Source organism: Oncorhynchus masou, chromosome 2 (genome assembly GCF_036934945.1).
Source record: "Oncorhynchus masou masou isolate Uvic2021 chromosome 2, UVic_Omas_1.1, whole genome shotgun sequence".
NCBI lineage: Eukaryota > Metazoa > Chordata > Actinopteri > Salmoniformes > Salmonidae > Oncorhynchus > Oncorhynchus masou.
The window spans coordinates 10,433,187-10,449,071 of NC_088213.1; the positions used below are offsets into that span (position 1 = coordinate 10,433,187).

The window sequence follows — 15,885 nt, forward strand, 5'->3', positions numbered from 1 at the left end:
TAAATAACTCCTCTATATCTGACTGGGTTAATAACTCCTCTGACTGGGTTAATAACTCCTCTATATCTGACTGGGGAAAATAACTCCTCTATATCTGACTGGGTTAATAACCCCTCTATATCTGACTGGGTAAATAACTCCTCTATATCTGACTGGGTTAATAACTCCTCTATATCTGACTGGGTTAATAACTCCTCTATATCTGACTGGGTTAATAACCCCTCTATATCTGACTGGGTAAATAACCCCTCTATATCTGACTGGGTTAATAACCCCTCTATATCTGACTGGGTAAATAACCCCTCTATATCTGACTGGGTTAATAACTCCTCTATATCTGACTGGGTTAATAACTCCTCTATATCTGACTGGGGAAAATAACTCCTCTATATCTGACTGGGTAAATAACTCCTCTATATCTGACTGGGTTAATAACTCCTCTATATCTGACTGGGTTAATAACCCCTCTGACTGGGTTAATAACTCCTCTGACAGGGTTAATAACTCCTCTATATCTGACTGGGTTAATAACCCCTCTGACTGGGTTAATAACTCCTCTGACTGGGTTAATAACTCCTCTATATCTGACTGGGTTAATAACCCCTCTATATCTGACTGGGTTAATAACCCTCTATATCTGACTGGGTAAATAACTCCTCTATATCTGACTGGGTTAATAACTCCTCTATATCTGACTGGGTTAATAACTCCTCTATATCTGACTGGGGAAAATAACTCCTCTATATCTGACTGGGTTAATAACTCCTCTGACTGGGTAAATAACTCCTCTATATCTGACTGGGTTAATAACTCCTCTGACTGGGTAAATAACTCCTCTATATCTGACTGGGTTAATAACTCCTCTATATCTGACTGGGTTAATAACCCCTCTGACTGGGTAAATAACTCCTCTATATCTGACTGGGTTAATAACTCCTCTGACTGGGTTAATAACTCCTCTATATCTGACTGGGTTAATAACCCTCTATATCTGACTGGGTTAATAACCCCTCTATATCTGACTGGGTAAATAACTCCTCTATATCTGACTGGGTAAATAACTCCTCTATATCTGACTGGGTTAATAACTCCTCTATATCTGACTGGGTTAATAACTCCTCTGACTGGGTTAATAACTCCTCTATATCTGACTGGGTTAATAACTCCTCTATATCTGACTGGGTTAATAACCCCTCTATATCTGACTGGGTAAATAACTCCTCTATATCTGACTGGGTTAATAACTCCTCTGACTGGGTTAATAACTCCTCTGACTGGGTTAATAACTCCTCTGACAGGGTTAATAACTCGTCTATATCTGACTGGGTTAATAACCCCTCTGACAGGGTTAATAACTCCTCTGACAGGGTTAATAACTCCTCTATATCTGACTGGGTTAATAACTCCTCTATATCTGACTGGGTAAATAACTCCTCTATATCTGACTGGGTTAATAACTTTATTTTGAGTTAATCGGGACCCACTGACTCAGACTTGAGCACTTGGACCAGGACTCGAGCACTGGGACTTGGACTTCAGCCATAGGGACTCGTGACTCAACCATTTATAACTCACTCAGGCATCGACTCGAGCACAGGAGACTTTGGATTCGATTCGGACAGACAGTTAAGGACAGACCGACCAACAGACAGTTAAGGACAGACCGACAGACAGTTAAGGACAGACCGACCAACAGACAGTTAAGGACAGACCGACAGGCAGTTAAGGACAGACCAACAGACAGTTAAGGACAGACAGACCGACAGACAGTTAAGGACAGACCGGCAGACTGTTAAGGACAGACCGACAGACAGTTAAGGACAGACCAACAGACAGTTAAGGACAGACAGACCGACAGACAGTTAAGGACAGACCAACAGACAGTTAAGGACAGACAGACCGACAGACAGTTAAGGACAGACCAACAGACCAACAGACAGTTAAGGACAGACAGACCGACAGACAGTTAAGGACAGACCAACAGACAGTTAAGGACAGACCGACAGACTGTTAAGGACAGACCAACAGACCGACAGACAGTTAAGGACAGACCGACAGACAGTTAAGAACAGACCGACAGACAGTCAAGGACAGACCAACAGACCGACAGACAGTTAAGGACAGACCGACAGACAGTCAAGGACAGACCAACAGACCGACAGACAGTTAAGGACAGACCGACAGACAGTTAAGGACAGACCGGCAGACTGTTAAGGACAGACCGACAGACAGTCAAGGACAGACCAACAGACCGACAGACAGTTAAGAACAGACCGACAGACAGTTAAGGACAGACAGACCGACAGACAGTTAAGGACAGACCAACAGACAGTTAAGGACAGACAGACCGACAGACAGTTAAGGACAGACCGACAGACAGTTAAGGACAGACCAACAGACAGTTAAGGACAGACAGACCGACAGACAGTTAAGGACAGACCAACAGACAGTTAAGGACAGACCGACAGACTGTTAAGGACAGACCAACAGACCGACAGACAGTTAAGGACAGACCGACAGACAGTTAAGGACAGACCAACAGACCGACAGACAGTTAAGGACAGACCGACAGACAGTTAAGGACAGACCGACAGACCGACAGACAGTTAAGGACAGACCGACAGACAGTTAAGGACAGACCGACAGACAGTTAAGGACAGACCAACAGACCGACAGACAGTCAAGGACAGACAGACAGACAGTTAAGGACAGACCGACAGACAGTTAAGGACAGACCAACAGACCGACAGACAGTCAAGGACAGACAGACAGACAGTTAAGGACAGACAGACAGACAGTTAAGGACAGACCGACAGACAGTTAAGGACAGACAGACAGTTAAGGACAGACCGACAGACAGTTAAGGACAGACCGACAGACAGTTAAGGACAGACAGACAGAGAAAGAAAGACAAAAGACAAGGCATTTAGTTGACTAAAATGTCCCCACTGTTTTCGTCATTTTGACAATAACTAGAGTAAATCATTATTCAAAAGACAAAAATGTGACTAAGACTTAAGGATATTTAAGACAAAATGACTAAGACTAGACTAAATCTAAAAAAAAGAGTGGCAAAATGAACACTGGTGCGTGCGTAGTTGGGATGGCGGGATTTGCTGATTCATCAAGATGAATTGTCTGGCTTTAGTCACACTAACCCTTCACCTCATCCAGTCTCCTCTCTGACCAAATCAGGACACATCAGAGCACACAGGGGTTTCCCCTACGCACAGATCTACGATCAGCTTCAGCTTCCCCATCCTAACCTTAATCATTAGTGGGGGGAAATGCATCCTACTCTTACCAGGGCCCCTCTGGGCTCCAAGAAGGCCCAGCTAGCTAGCTAGCCTAGCATAATATTTATTTGAACCATATTCCATTTAAAAAGGCCCAGTTTGCCTAGCCTTACCAAAGATGATCTATTATATTGACAAGATAGCCGAGTAACAATACGTCTTCAAAAATGGAAGGCAGGAGGAAGGAGGCAAAATCAGGTGGAACCATTCTAGCCAATGAGAGGTTGGATACGCGTGTGAACAGCAAGCACAACTCCAATATAGAGTTATTTTTTTAAAGTTTGAGAAATACCACATGCGTCCACTTATATCAGTGCACCCGTAACAACCAAACCATTACGTAACATCTATTAGATCAAATAAACCTTACGTTGCAAACTAGCAATTCCATTTTTTGTTGACCAAATTCGACACTCTCATTGAGTAAACCTTCTCGCTTCAACCTCTTCCTCTCTGGCCTTACCTAGCCCAGCGCTAACACAAATAACTTTCTACTGAGGTCTAGCTAGCCTAGCTTAAACTAGCCTAACACAAACCATATTCCACCAAGGCCCAGCTACGTAGCCTAGCCTAGGCTAACACAAATCACATTCCGCTTAGGTCCAGCTAGCCTAGCTTAGCCGAACACAAACCATGTAATTTAGCCTAACACAAACCATATTCCACGTAGGTCCTGCTAGCCTAGCAACACAAATGATATCCACTTACTGTAGGTCCTGCTAGCCTCGTTTAGCACTAACACAAACCATAATCCACTTATCTTCACACCCCTTGTCATTACAGGCAGCATACATATCCCAACTGGTAGATGCATCATCGCAGAGCGATGGAGGCAGCGATGGAGGCAGGAATGCTGTCTGGAATTAGATGACAATTCCACAGTGGCATGTTGTTAGAAAAGTCAACATTCCTGCAGAGCCATGCAGGCAGACAGGAGGATTAGATATAGGTTATGATATAGGTTAGATATAGGTTATGTTATGTGGGCCCAGGCCAGGTCCTCTCAGGTAGACTGCCTACAGACAGACAGACAGACTGCCTACAGACAGACAGATAGACTGCCTACAGACAGACAGACAGACTGCCTACAGACAGACAGACTGCCTACAGACAGACAGACTGCCTACAGACAGACAGACAGACAGACAGACAGACAGACAGACAGACAGACAGACAGACAGACAGAGCGGTAGGAAAGTTAATTACTGCTAACACAGCTATTCAGACATGGAAAACTGTAGATAAGGTAAAGCTACTGCTAACACACACACTAGCCTAACTGTAGATAAGGTAAAGCTACTGCTAACACACACACTAGCCTAACTGTAGATAAGGTAAAGCTACTGCTAACACACACACTAGCCTAACTGTAGATAAGGTAAAGCTACTGCTAACACACACACTAGCCTAACTGTAGATAAGGTAAAGCTACTGCTAACACACACACTAGCCTAACTGTAGATAAGGTAAAGCTACTGCTAACACACACACTAGCCTAACTGTAGATAAGGTAAAGCTACTGCTAACACACACACTAGCCTAACTGTATATAAGGCTAAGCTACTTAGCTACTGCTAACACACACACTAGCCTAACTGTATATAAGGCTAAGCTACTTAGCTACTGCTAACACACACACTAGCCTAACTGTATATAAGGCTAAGCTACTTAGCTACTGCTAACACACATTCAGATAGATGGCTAGTGTAGATAGTGGTGGGTAAAGCTACTTATTGGGCTCACATTCACACCCGTTCAGATAAGAGTGAAAAATCGTCTTTCTGTGTCTGACTTAATTAAGATGTCTGCAAACACACCCATGAACCTTACTCTACAACATACTGATGCAGTACTACACAAACACACCCATGAACCTTACTCTACAACATACTGATGCAGTACTACGCAAACAAACCTATTCATATAGATGTGAAACCTTACCACACAACACAAGATAACCTGCAAACAAACCTATTCAGATAGATGTGAAACCTTACCACACAACACAAGATAACCTGCTAACAAACCTATTCAGATAGATGTGAAACCTTACCACACAACACAAGATAACCTGCTAACAACCCTATTCAGATAGATGTGAAACCTTACCGCACAACACAAGATAACCTGCTAACAAACCTATTAAGATAGATGTGAAACCTTACCACACAACACAAGATAACCTGCTAACAAACCTATTCAGATAGATGTGAAACCTTACCACACAACACAAGATAACCTGCAAACAAACCTATTCAGATAGATGTGAAACCTTACCACACAACACAAGATAACCTGCTAACAACCCTATTCAGATAGATGTGAAACCTTACCGCACAACACAAGATAACCTGCTAACAAACCTATTAAGATAGATGTGAAACCTTACCACACAACACAAGATAACCTGCTAACAAACCTATTCAGATAGATGTGAAACCTTACCACACAACACAAGATAACCTGCAAACAAACCTATTCAGATAGATGTGAAACCTTACCACACAACACAAGATAACCTGCTAACAAACCTATTCAGATAGATGTGAAACCTTACCACACAACACAAGATAACCTGCTAACAAACCTATTCAGATAGATGTGAAACCTTACCACACAACACAAGATAACCTGCTAACAAACCTATTCAGATAGATGTGAAACCTTACCGCACAACACAAGATAACCTGCTAACAAACCTATTAAGATAGATGTGAAACCTTACCACACAACACAAGATAACCTGCTAACAAACCTATTCAGATAGATGTGAAACCTTACCGCACAACACAAGATAACCTGCAAACAAACCTATTCAGATAGATGTGAAACCTTACCACACAACACAAGATAACCTGCTAACAAACCTATTCAGATAGATGTGAAACCTTACCACACAACACAAGATAACCTGCAAACAAACCTATTCAGATAGATGTGAAACCTTACCACACAACACAAGATAACCTGCTAACAAACCTATTCAGATAGATGTGAAACCTTACCGCACAACACAAGATAACCTGCTAACAAACCTATTAAGATAGATGTGAAACCTTACCACACAACACAAGATAACCTGCTAACAAACCTATTCAGATAGATGTGAAACCTTACCACACAACACAAGATAACCTGCAAACAAACCTATTCAGATAGATGTGAAACCTTACCACACAACACAAGATAACCTGCTAACAAACCTATTCAGATAGATGTGAAACCTTACCACACAACACAAGATAACCTGCTAACAAACCTATTCAGACAGATGTGAAACCTTACCACACAACACAAGATAACCTGCTAACAAACCTATTCAGATAGATGTGAAACCTTACCACACAACACAAGATAACCTGCTAACAAACCTATTCAGATAGATGTGAAACCTTACCACACAACACAAGATAACCTGCTAACAAACCTATTCAGATAGATGTGAAACCTTACCACACAACACAAGATAACCTGCAAATAAACCTATTCAGATAGATGTGAAACCTTACCGCACAACACAAGATAACCTGCTAACAAACCTATTCAGATAGATGTGAAACCTTACCACACAACACAAGATAACCTGCTAACAAACCTATTCAGAAGGCAATCATGGGAAATCTACTACTTGTCCTGTCCATTCAGCAGGGTGTAAACGTTGTAGACAACTGATGAAGGCTGGTGTAAACAACTCATTCTAATAAATATAAAAATGATTCTGTAATTTAATGACAGGGACTATAATGTTGCACCTGTAACAGTGACAGAGATGTACCTAATGCTGGAAAACAACAGGAAAACAGTTAGACGTGCCCTCCTCTGTGATTCAGACTTCCTGTAGTAGTTCACTGGATCTGGCACAGCCCTGTGTTTATACCACAGACCAGTCAGACCGTACGTACTGCTAACGTCCTCCCTGAGACCCGATGAAAATGACGCACGCACACACAGGGGCATTCCTGTGCCATTTCAGAAAGTTGCAGGGAAATACGAATTACATTTTGCTTGTCTTATAGTTTACTTGGTCAAATTAATGAGTTTTCTAATACGTTCAATACATTTAGCTGATTTCCTACACAGTTCAATAAATATTTTAATTTAGTTTAATTCCGTTTTAATGAGAGAGAGACATTGAGAGGGATAGAAGGGGAGAGGGAGTGAGGGAGAGAGGGATAGAAGGGGAGAGGGAGTGAGGGAGAGACATCGAGAGGGAAAGAAGGGGAGAGAGTGAGGGAGAGAGACATCGAGAGGGAAAGAAGGGGAGAGAGAGTGAGGGAGAGAGACATCGAGAGGGAAAGAAGGGGAGAGAGAGTGAGGGAGAGAGACATCGAGAGGGAAAGAAGGGGAGAGAGAGTGAGGGGGAGAGAGGGATAGAAGGGGAGAGGGAGTGAGGGAGAGAGACATTGAGAGGGAAAGAAGGGGGAGAGGGAGTGAGGGAGAGAGGGATAGAAGGGGAGAGGGAGTGAGGGAGAGAGACATCGAGAGGGAAAGAAGGGGAGAGAGAGTGAGGGAGAGAGACATTGAGAGGGAAAGAAGGGGAGAGAGAGTGAGGGAGAGAGACATCGAGAGGGAAAGAAGGGGAGAGAGAGTGAGGGAGAGAGGGATAGAAGGGGAGAGGGAGTGAGGGAGAGAGACATTGAGAGGGAAAGAAGGGGAGAGGGAGTGAGGGAGAGAGGGATAGAAGGGGAGAGGGAGTGAGGGAGAGAGACATCGAGAGGGAAAGAAGGGGAGAGAGAGTGAGGGAGAGAGGGATAGAAGGGGAGAGGGAGTGAGGGAGAGAGACATCGAGAGGGAAAGAAGGGGAGAGGGAGAGAGGGATAGAAGGGGAGAGGGAGTGAGGGAGAGAGACATCGAGAGGGAAAGAAGGGGAGAGAGAGTGAGGGAGAGAGACATCGAGAGGGAAAGAAGGGGAGAGAGAGTGAGGGACAGAGACATTGAGAGGAAAAGAAGGGGAGAGGGAGTGAGGGAGAGAGGGATAGAAGGGGAGAGGGAGTGAGGGAGAGAGACATCGAGGGAAAGAAGGGGAGAGGGAGTGAGGGAGAGAGACATCGAGAGGGAAAGAAGGGGAGAGAGTGAGGAAGAGAGACATCGAGAGGGATAGAAGGAGAGAGAGTGAGGGAGAGAGACATCGAGAGGGAAAGAAGGGGAGAGAGAGTGAGGGAGAGAGACATCGAGAGGGATAGTAGGAGAGAGAGAGAGAGGGAGAGAGACATCGAGAGGGAAAGAAGGGGAGAAAGAATGAGGGAGAGAGACATTGAGAGGGAAAGAAGGAGAGAGAGTGAGGGAGCGAGACATCGAGAGAGAAAGGAGGGGAGAGAGAGTGAGTAAGAGTGAGTGAAAGTTGACTTCTACTCCAAACTAGAAATATCTTCTCCTTCTGGTAGATTCAACAGAGTGTGAGGCTCTTCTTTTCTAGGAAGTGTTCTACACCGCTAGCCAGCACCTCCTCTAACCAGGTGTTCTACTCTGCTAGCCAGCACCTCCTCTAACCAGGTGTTCTACTCTGCTAGCCAGCACCTCCTCTAACCAGGTGTTCTACTCTGCTAGCCAGCACCTCCTCTAACCAGGTGTTCTACTCTGCTAGCCAGCACCTCCTCTAACCAGGTGTTCTACTCTGCTAGCCAGCACCTCCTCTAACCAGGTGTTCTACTCCGCTAGCCAGCACCTCCCCTAAACAGGTGTTCTACTCCGCTAGCCAGCACCTCTTCTAACCAGGTTTTTACTCCGCTAGCCAGCACCTCCCCTAACCAGGTGTTCTACTCTGCTAGCCAGCACCTCCCCTAACCAGGTGTTCTACTCCGCTAGCCAGCACCTCCCCTAACCAGGTGTTCTACTCTGCTAGCCAGCACCTCCCCTAACCAGGTTTTTTTACTCCGCTAGCCAGCACCTCCCCTAACCAGGTGTTCTACTCTGCTAGCCAGCACCTCCTCTAACCAGGTGTTCTACTCTGCTAGCCAGCACCTCCTCTAACCAGGTGTTCTACTCTGCTAGCCAGCACCTCCTCTAACCAGGTGTTCTACTCTGCTAGCCAGCACCTCCTCTAACCAGGTGTTCTACTCCGCTAGCCAGCACCTCCCCTAACCAGGTGTTCTACTCCGCTAGCCAGCACCTCCTCTAACCAGGTTTTTTACTCCGCTAGCCAGCACCTCCCCTAACCAGGTGTTCTACTCTGCTAGCCAGCACCTCCTCTAACCAGGTCAACAAAGACATGTCTCACACACTAAGGCTAAACATATTACATGGGGTATTGTGTCTGTGCTAACAAAGGGTCTCGATAGTATAAACTATCGCAAATAGTGTGCGTCAATACTATGAGATGGATCAAATCAACCTGCTTCAGCAACGTCTGGGTCCCAAAAAGCACCCTGTTCCTTATATACAGTATGTACTGCAGGTAATAGGGAGCCATTTGGGACACACCCTTAGTTAGTTGTGAACACGACACACGTCTTACTCTGAACACTTAGAGGAGAGGTTACTTACTCTGAACACTTAGAGGAGAGGTTAATTACTCTGAACACTTAGAGGAGAGGTTAATTACTCTGAACACTTAGAGGAGAGGTTAATTACTCTGAACACTTAGAGGAGAAGTTAATTACTCTGAACAATTAGAGGAGAGGTTAATTACTCTGAACACTTAGAGGATAGGTTAATTACTCTGAACACTTAGAGGAGAAGTTAATTACTCTGAACACTTAGAGGAGAAGTTAATTACTCTGAACACTTAGAGGAGAGGTTAATTACTCTGAACACTTAGAGGAGAGGTTACTTACTCTGAACACTTAGAGGAGAGGTTAATTACTCTGAACACTTAGAGAGGTTAATTACTCTCAACAATTAGAGGAGAGGTTACTTACTCTGAACACTTAGAGGAGAGGTTAATTACTCTGAACACTTAGAGAGGTTAATTACTCTGAACACTTAGAGGAGAGGTTAATTACTCTGAAAACTTAGAGGAGAGGTTAATTACTCTGAACACTTAGAGGAGAGGTTAATTACTCTGAACACTTAGAGGAGAGGTTAATTACTCTGAACACTTAGAGGATAGGTTAATTACTCTGAACACTTAGAGGAGAGGTTAATTACTCTGAACACTTAGAGGAGAGGTTAATTACTCTGAACACTTAGAGGAGAGGTTAATTACTCTGAACACTTAGAGGAGAGGTTAATTACTCTGAACACTTAGAGGAGAGGTTAATTACTCTGAACACTTAGAGGAGAGGTTAATTACTCTGAACACTTAGAGAGGTTAATTACTCTCAACAATTAGAGGAGAGGTTAATTACTCTGAACACTTAGAGGAGAGGTTAATTACTCTGAACACTTAGAGGAGAGGTTAATTACTCTGAACACTTAGAGGAGAGGTTAATTACTCTGAACACTTAGAGGAGAGGTTAATTACTCTGAACACTTAGAGGAGAGGTTAATTACTCTGAACACTTAGAGGAGAGGTTACTGGGTATTTGTTATTGAGTGTTCTGGAACAATGAACATTCTAAGAATAACACAAGCACTCCAGGAACTAAAATCACCTACAGTGAAAGTTTAAAAATGCCTTCTCACACAGACGCCCCTCCCCTCTCTCACTGGGTCTCTCTCTCTCCTCCCTTCATCCCTCTCTCTATATTATCCCCCTCACCCCCTCTCTGCCCCCCCTCTCTCTCTCTCGTCACCTCACTACTGGATAGTTTAACACTAGACAAAGGAGAGAGCAGAGTGTTTGAGAGATGTAGTATAATGAGCCATTGACCATCGGGCAGAGAATGTCGCACACACACACACACACACACACACACACACACACACACACACACACACACACACACACACACACACACACACACACACACACACACACACACACACACACACACACACACACACAAGCATGCACGAACGCACGAACACACACACACACACACACACACACACACACACACACATACACACACACACACATATATAACGTGCATTGTTCATTATAGTATGTCCATAGTGGTTGATGTTTGGCTCTGTTGCCTAGACAACACCAGGGTACGCCACACACAAAGCGTCCATTAACAGTTTCTCTTTCTTCTGTCTGAATGTTTGAAAGGGGGGATTGTTGTCTTAAAGACACTCAATCATTTTCAAATGGGAGATTATAGGCCTTGTTGTTTTGGGGAAAATCACAAAGTTGACCGTTTCCAATCTGATCAGGACATTCAACAGAGGAACCAATAGAAACTCTACCTCAGGTCTCAGTCAGATCTGGACATTCAACAGAGGAACCAATAGAAACTCTACCTCAGTTCTCAGTCAGATCTGGACATTCAACAGAGGAACCAATAGAAACTCTACCTCAGTTCTCAGTCAGATCTGGACATTCAACAGAGGAACCAATAGAAACTCTACCTCAGTTCTCAGTCAGATCTGGACATTCAACAGAGGAACCAATAGAAACTCTACCTCAGTTCTCAGTCAGATCTGGACATTCAACAGAGGAACCAATAGAAACTCTACCTCAGTTCTCAGTCAGATCTGGACATTCAACAGAGGAACCAATAGAAACTCTACCTCAGTTCTCAGTCAGATCTGGACATTCAACAGAGGAACCAATAGAAACTCTACCTCAGTTCTCAGTCAGATCTGGACATTCAACAGAGGAACCAATAGAAACTCTACCTCAGTTCTCAGTCAGATCTGGACATTCAACAGAGGAACCAATAGAAACTCTACCTCAGTTCTCAGTCAGATCTGGACATTCAACAGAGGAACCAATAGAAACTCTACCTCAGTTCTCAGTCAGATCTGGACATTCAACAGAGGAACCAATAGAAACTCTACCTCAGGTCTCAGTCAGATCTGGACATTCAACAGAGGGACCAATAGAAACTCTACCTCAGGTCTGGACATTCAACAGAGGAACCAATAGAAACTCTACCTCAGGTCTCAGTCAGATCTGGACATTCAACAGAGGAACCAATAGAAACTCTACCTCAGGTCTCAGTCAGATCTGGACATTCAACAGAGGAACCAATAGAAACTCTACCTCAGGTCTCAGTCAGATCTGGACATTCAACAGAGGGACCAATAGAAACTCTACCTCAGGTCTGGACATTCAACAGAGGAACCAATAGAAACTCTACCTCAGGTCTCAGTCAGATCTGGACATTCAACAGAGGAACCAATAGAAACTCTACCTCAGGTCTCAGTCAGATCTGGACATTCAACAGAGGAACCAATAGAAACTCTACCTCAGGTCTGGACATTCAACAGAGGAACCAATAGAAACTCTACCTCAGGTCTCAGTCAGATCTGGACATTCAACAGAGGAACCAATAGAAACTCTACCTCAGTTCTCAGTCAGATCTGGACATTCAACAGAGGAACCAATAGAAACTGTACCTCAAGATGATCTTCGTATAACCTCATTGGTCCAAACTGCACCTGGGTAAATGTGTTCTGGAACAAAAGGAAGGAGAATGGTTAGACAAACAATAGTTACACAGCACAGGCCACAAAACATGTCATAGTCTTGACAGGCTTTCTGAACTATCTCCTCAATGGAATGTAGAGAGAAAAATAAATTATTTAAACTCTGATGAGAGAGAGACTAAAGAAAGAGAGTGAGAGAGAGTAAAGACAGAGAGAGAGAGAAAGATAGTAAAGAGGGAGATAGTTTTGACAGAGAGAGAGAGAAAGAGATAGTAAAGAGAGAGATAGTAAAGACAGCGCGAGAGATAGTAAAGACAGAGAGAGAGATAGTAAAGACAGAGAGAGATAGTAAAGACAGAGAGAGAGATAGTAAAGACAGAGAGAGATAGTAAAGACAGAGAGAGAGATAGTAAAGACAGAGAGAGAGAGAGAGTAATTTCAACATACCAATTAGGATTTGGCTAAAAATACTTGAATCAGTCGTAGAGCCCATTGCCCTTTATGGTTGTGAGGTCTGGGGTCCGCTCACCAACCAAGACTTCACAAAATGGGACAAACACCAAATTGAGACTCTGCACGCAGAATTCTGCAAAAATATCCTCCGTGTACAACGTAGAACACCAAATAATGCATGCAGAGCAGAATTAGGCCGATACCCACTAATTATCAAAATCCAGAAAAGAGCCGTTAAATTCTATAACCACCTAAAAGGAAGCGATTCCCAAACCTTCCACAACAAAGCCATCACCTACAGAGAGATGAACCTGGAGAAGAGTCCCTAAGCAAGCTGGTCCTGGGGCTCTGTTCACAAACACAGACACACCCTACAGAGCCCCAGGACAGCAGCACAATTAGACCCAACCAAATCATGAGAAAACAAAAAGATAATTACTTGACACATTGGAAAGAATTAACAAAAAAACAGAGCAAACCAGAATGCTATTTGGCCCTACACAGAGAGTACACAGCGGCAGAATACCTGACCACTGTGACTGACCCAAAATTAAGGAAAGCTTTGACTATGTACAGACTCAGCGAGCATAGCCTTGCTATTGAGAAAGGCCGCCGTAGGCAGACATGGGTCTCAAGAGAAGACAGGCTATGTGCTCACTGCCCACAAAATGAGGTGGAAACTGAGCTGCACTTCCTAACCTCCTGCCCAATGTATGACCATATTAGAGAGACATATTTCCCTCAGATTACACAGATCCACAAAGAATTCGAAAACAAATCCAATTTTGAAAAACTCCCATATCTACTGGGTGAAATTCCACAGTGTGCCATCAGAGCAGCAAGATTTGTGACCTGTTGCCACGAGAAAAGGGCAACCAGTGAAGAACACACACCATTGTAAATACAACCCATATCTATGCTTATTTATTTTATCTTGTGTCCTTTACCATTTGTACATTGTTAAAACACTGTATATATATATATATATATATATATATAATATGACATTTGTAATGTCTTTATTGTTTTGAAACTTCTGTATGTGTATGTTTACTGTTAATTTTTATTGTTTATTTCAGTTTATATATGATCTACCTCACTTGCTTTGGCAATGTTAACACATGTTTCCCATGCCAATGAAGCCCTTGAATTGAATGGAATTGAGTAAAGACAGAGAGAGAGATAGTAAAAGAGAGATAGTAAAGACAGAGAGAGATAGTAAAGACAGAGAGAGAGATAGTAAAGAGAGAGAGAGAGAGAGAGAGAGAGAGAGAGAGAGAGAGAGAGAGAGATCAGCACCACAGGTAACTTCCACAAAGCTGTGAACGAGCTGAGAGACAAGGCAAGAAGGTCCTTCTATGCCATCAAAAGAAACATAAGATTTAACATACCAATTAGGATCTGGCTAAAAATACTTGAATCAGTCATAGAGCCCTTTATGGTTGTGAGGTCTGGGGTCCGCTCACCAACCAAGACTTCACAAAATGGGATAAACACCACATTGAGACTCTGCATGCTGAATTCTGCAAAAATACGTAGAACACCAAATAATGCATGGAGAGCAAAATTAGGCCTGAGAATTACACATGTTTCCCATGCCAATAAAGCCCCTTGAATTGAATTGAGAGAGAAAGACAGAGAGAGAGAGAGAGACAGAGAGAGAGAGAGACAGAGATAGAGAGAGAGAGACAGAGATAGAGAGGGAGAGACAGAGAGAGATAGAGAGAGAGAGACAGAGATAGAGACAGACAGACAGACAGACAGACAGACAGACAGACAGACAGACAGACAGACAGACAGACAGACAGACAGAGAGAGAGAGACAGAGAGAGAGAGAGGCAGACAGACAGAGATAGAGAGAGAGATAGAGAGACAGAGAAAGAGAGAGAGACAGACAGAGATAGAGAGAGAGACAGAGATAGAGACAGACAGACAGACAGACAGACAGACAGACAGACAGACAGACAGACAGAGAGAGAGAGAGAGACAGAGAGAGACAGAGAGAGAGACAGAGAGAGAGAGACAGAGAGTAAAGAGAGAGAGAGAGAGAGAGAGAGAGACAGAGAGTAAAGAGAGAGAGAGACAGAGATAGAGACAGAGAGTAAAGAGAGGGAGAGAGAGAGAGGGACAGAGAGAGACAGAGAGTAAAGAGAGGGAGAAAGAGAGAGAGTAAAGAGAGGGGGAAAGTGAAAGAGAGAGAGACAGAGAGAGAGAGACAGAGAGTAAAGAAAGAGAGGGAGAGAATCAGTATTTTTTCTCTATTCTTCTGTCTGCAAATAATTTATCTTCCTTCCTGCTAAGTGGCAGCCCACCTCATGCAGGGGTTAAGTAACCATGGTAACCAAGCCCCTTGCGAGCTGCCATCCCTCTAGAATTCCTCTCATTTCTTCCAGTAAACAATCTGTGCACGTGAGACACACACACACACACACACACACACACACACACACACACACACACACACACACACACACACACACACACACACACACACACAGACACACAGGCTCACACAAACACACATCTCTGAAACACACACAGACACAGGCAAAGATGACTTAGTGAAAACATGGCATGTGGGCAGCTTTAAATCACTTAGTTGTTGGTAAAAGGTAAGTGAGGAAAACAGAGAGGCACAGAGAAAGATGATCACAGCCAGGTAGTGTTGACGTCACAAAGAAAGATGATCACAGCCAGGTAGTGTTGACGTCACAGAGCA

General features: G+C 43.6%; 1 pseudogene; it reads right to left on the reverse strand.

Moving 5' to 3' along the window:
* The window catches only part of LOC135552488 (high affinity cAMP-specific and IBMX-insensitive 3',5'-cyclic phosphodiesterase 8A-like), a 162,118-nt pseudogene that overhangs the window by 70,073 nt on the left and 76,160 nt on the right, over positions 1-15,885 (reverse strand).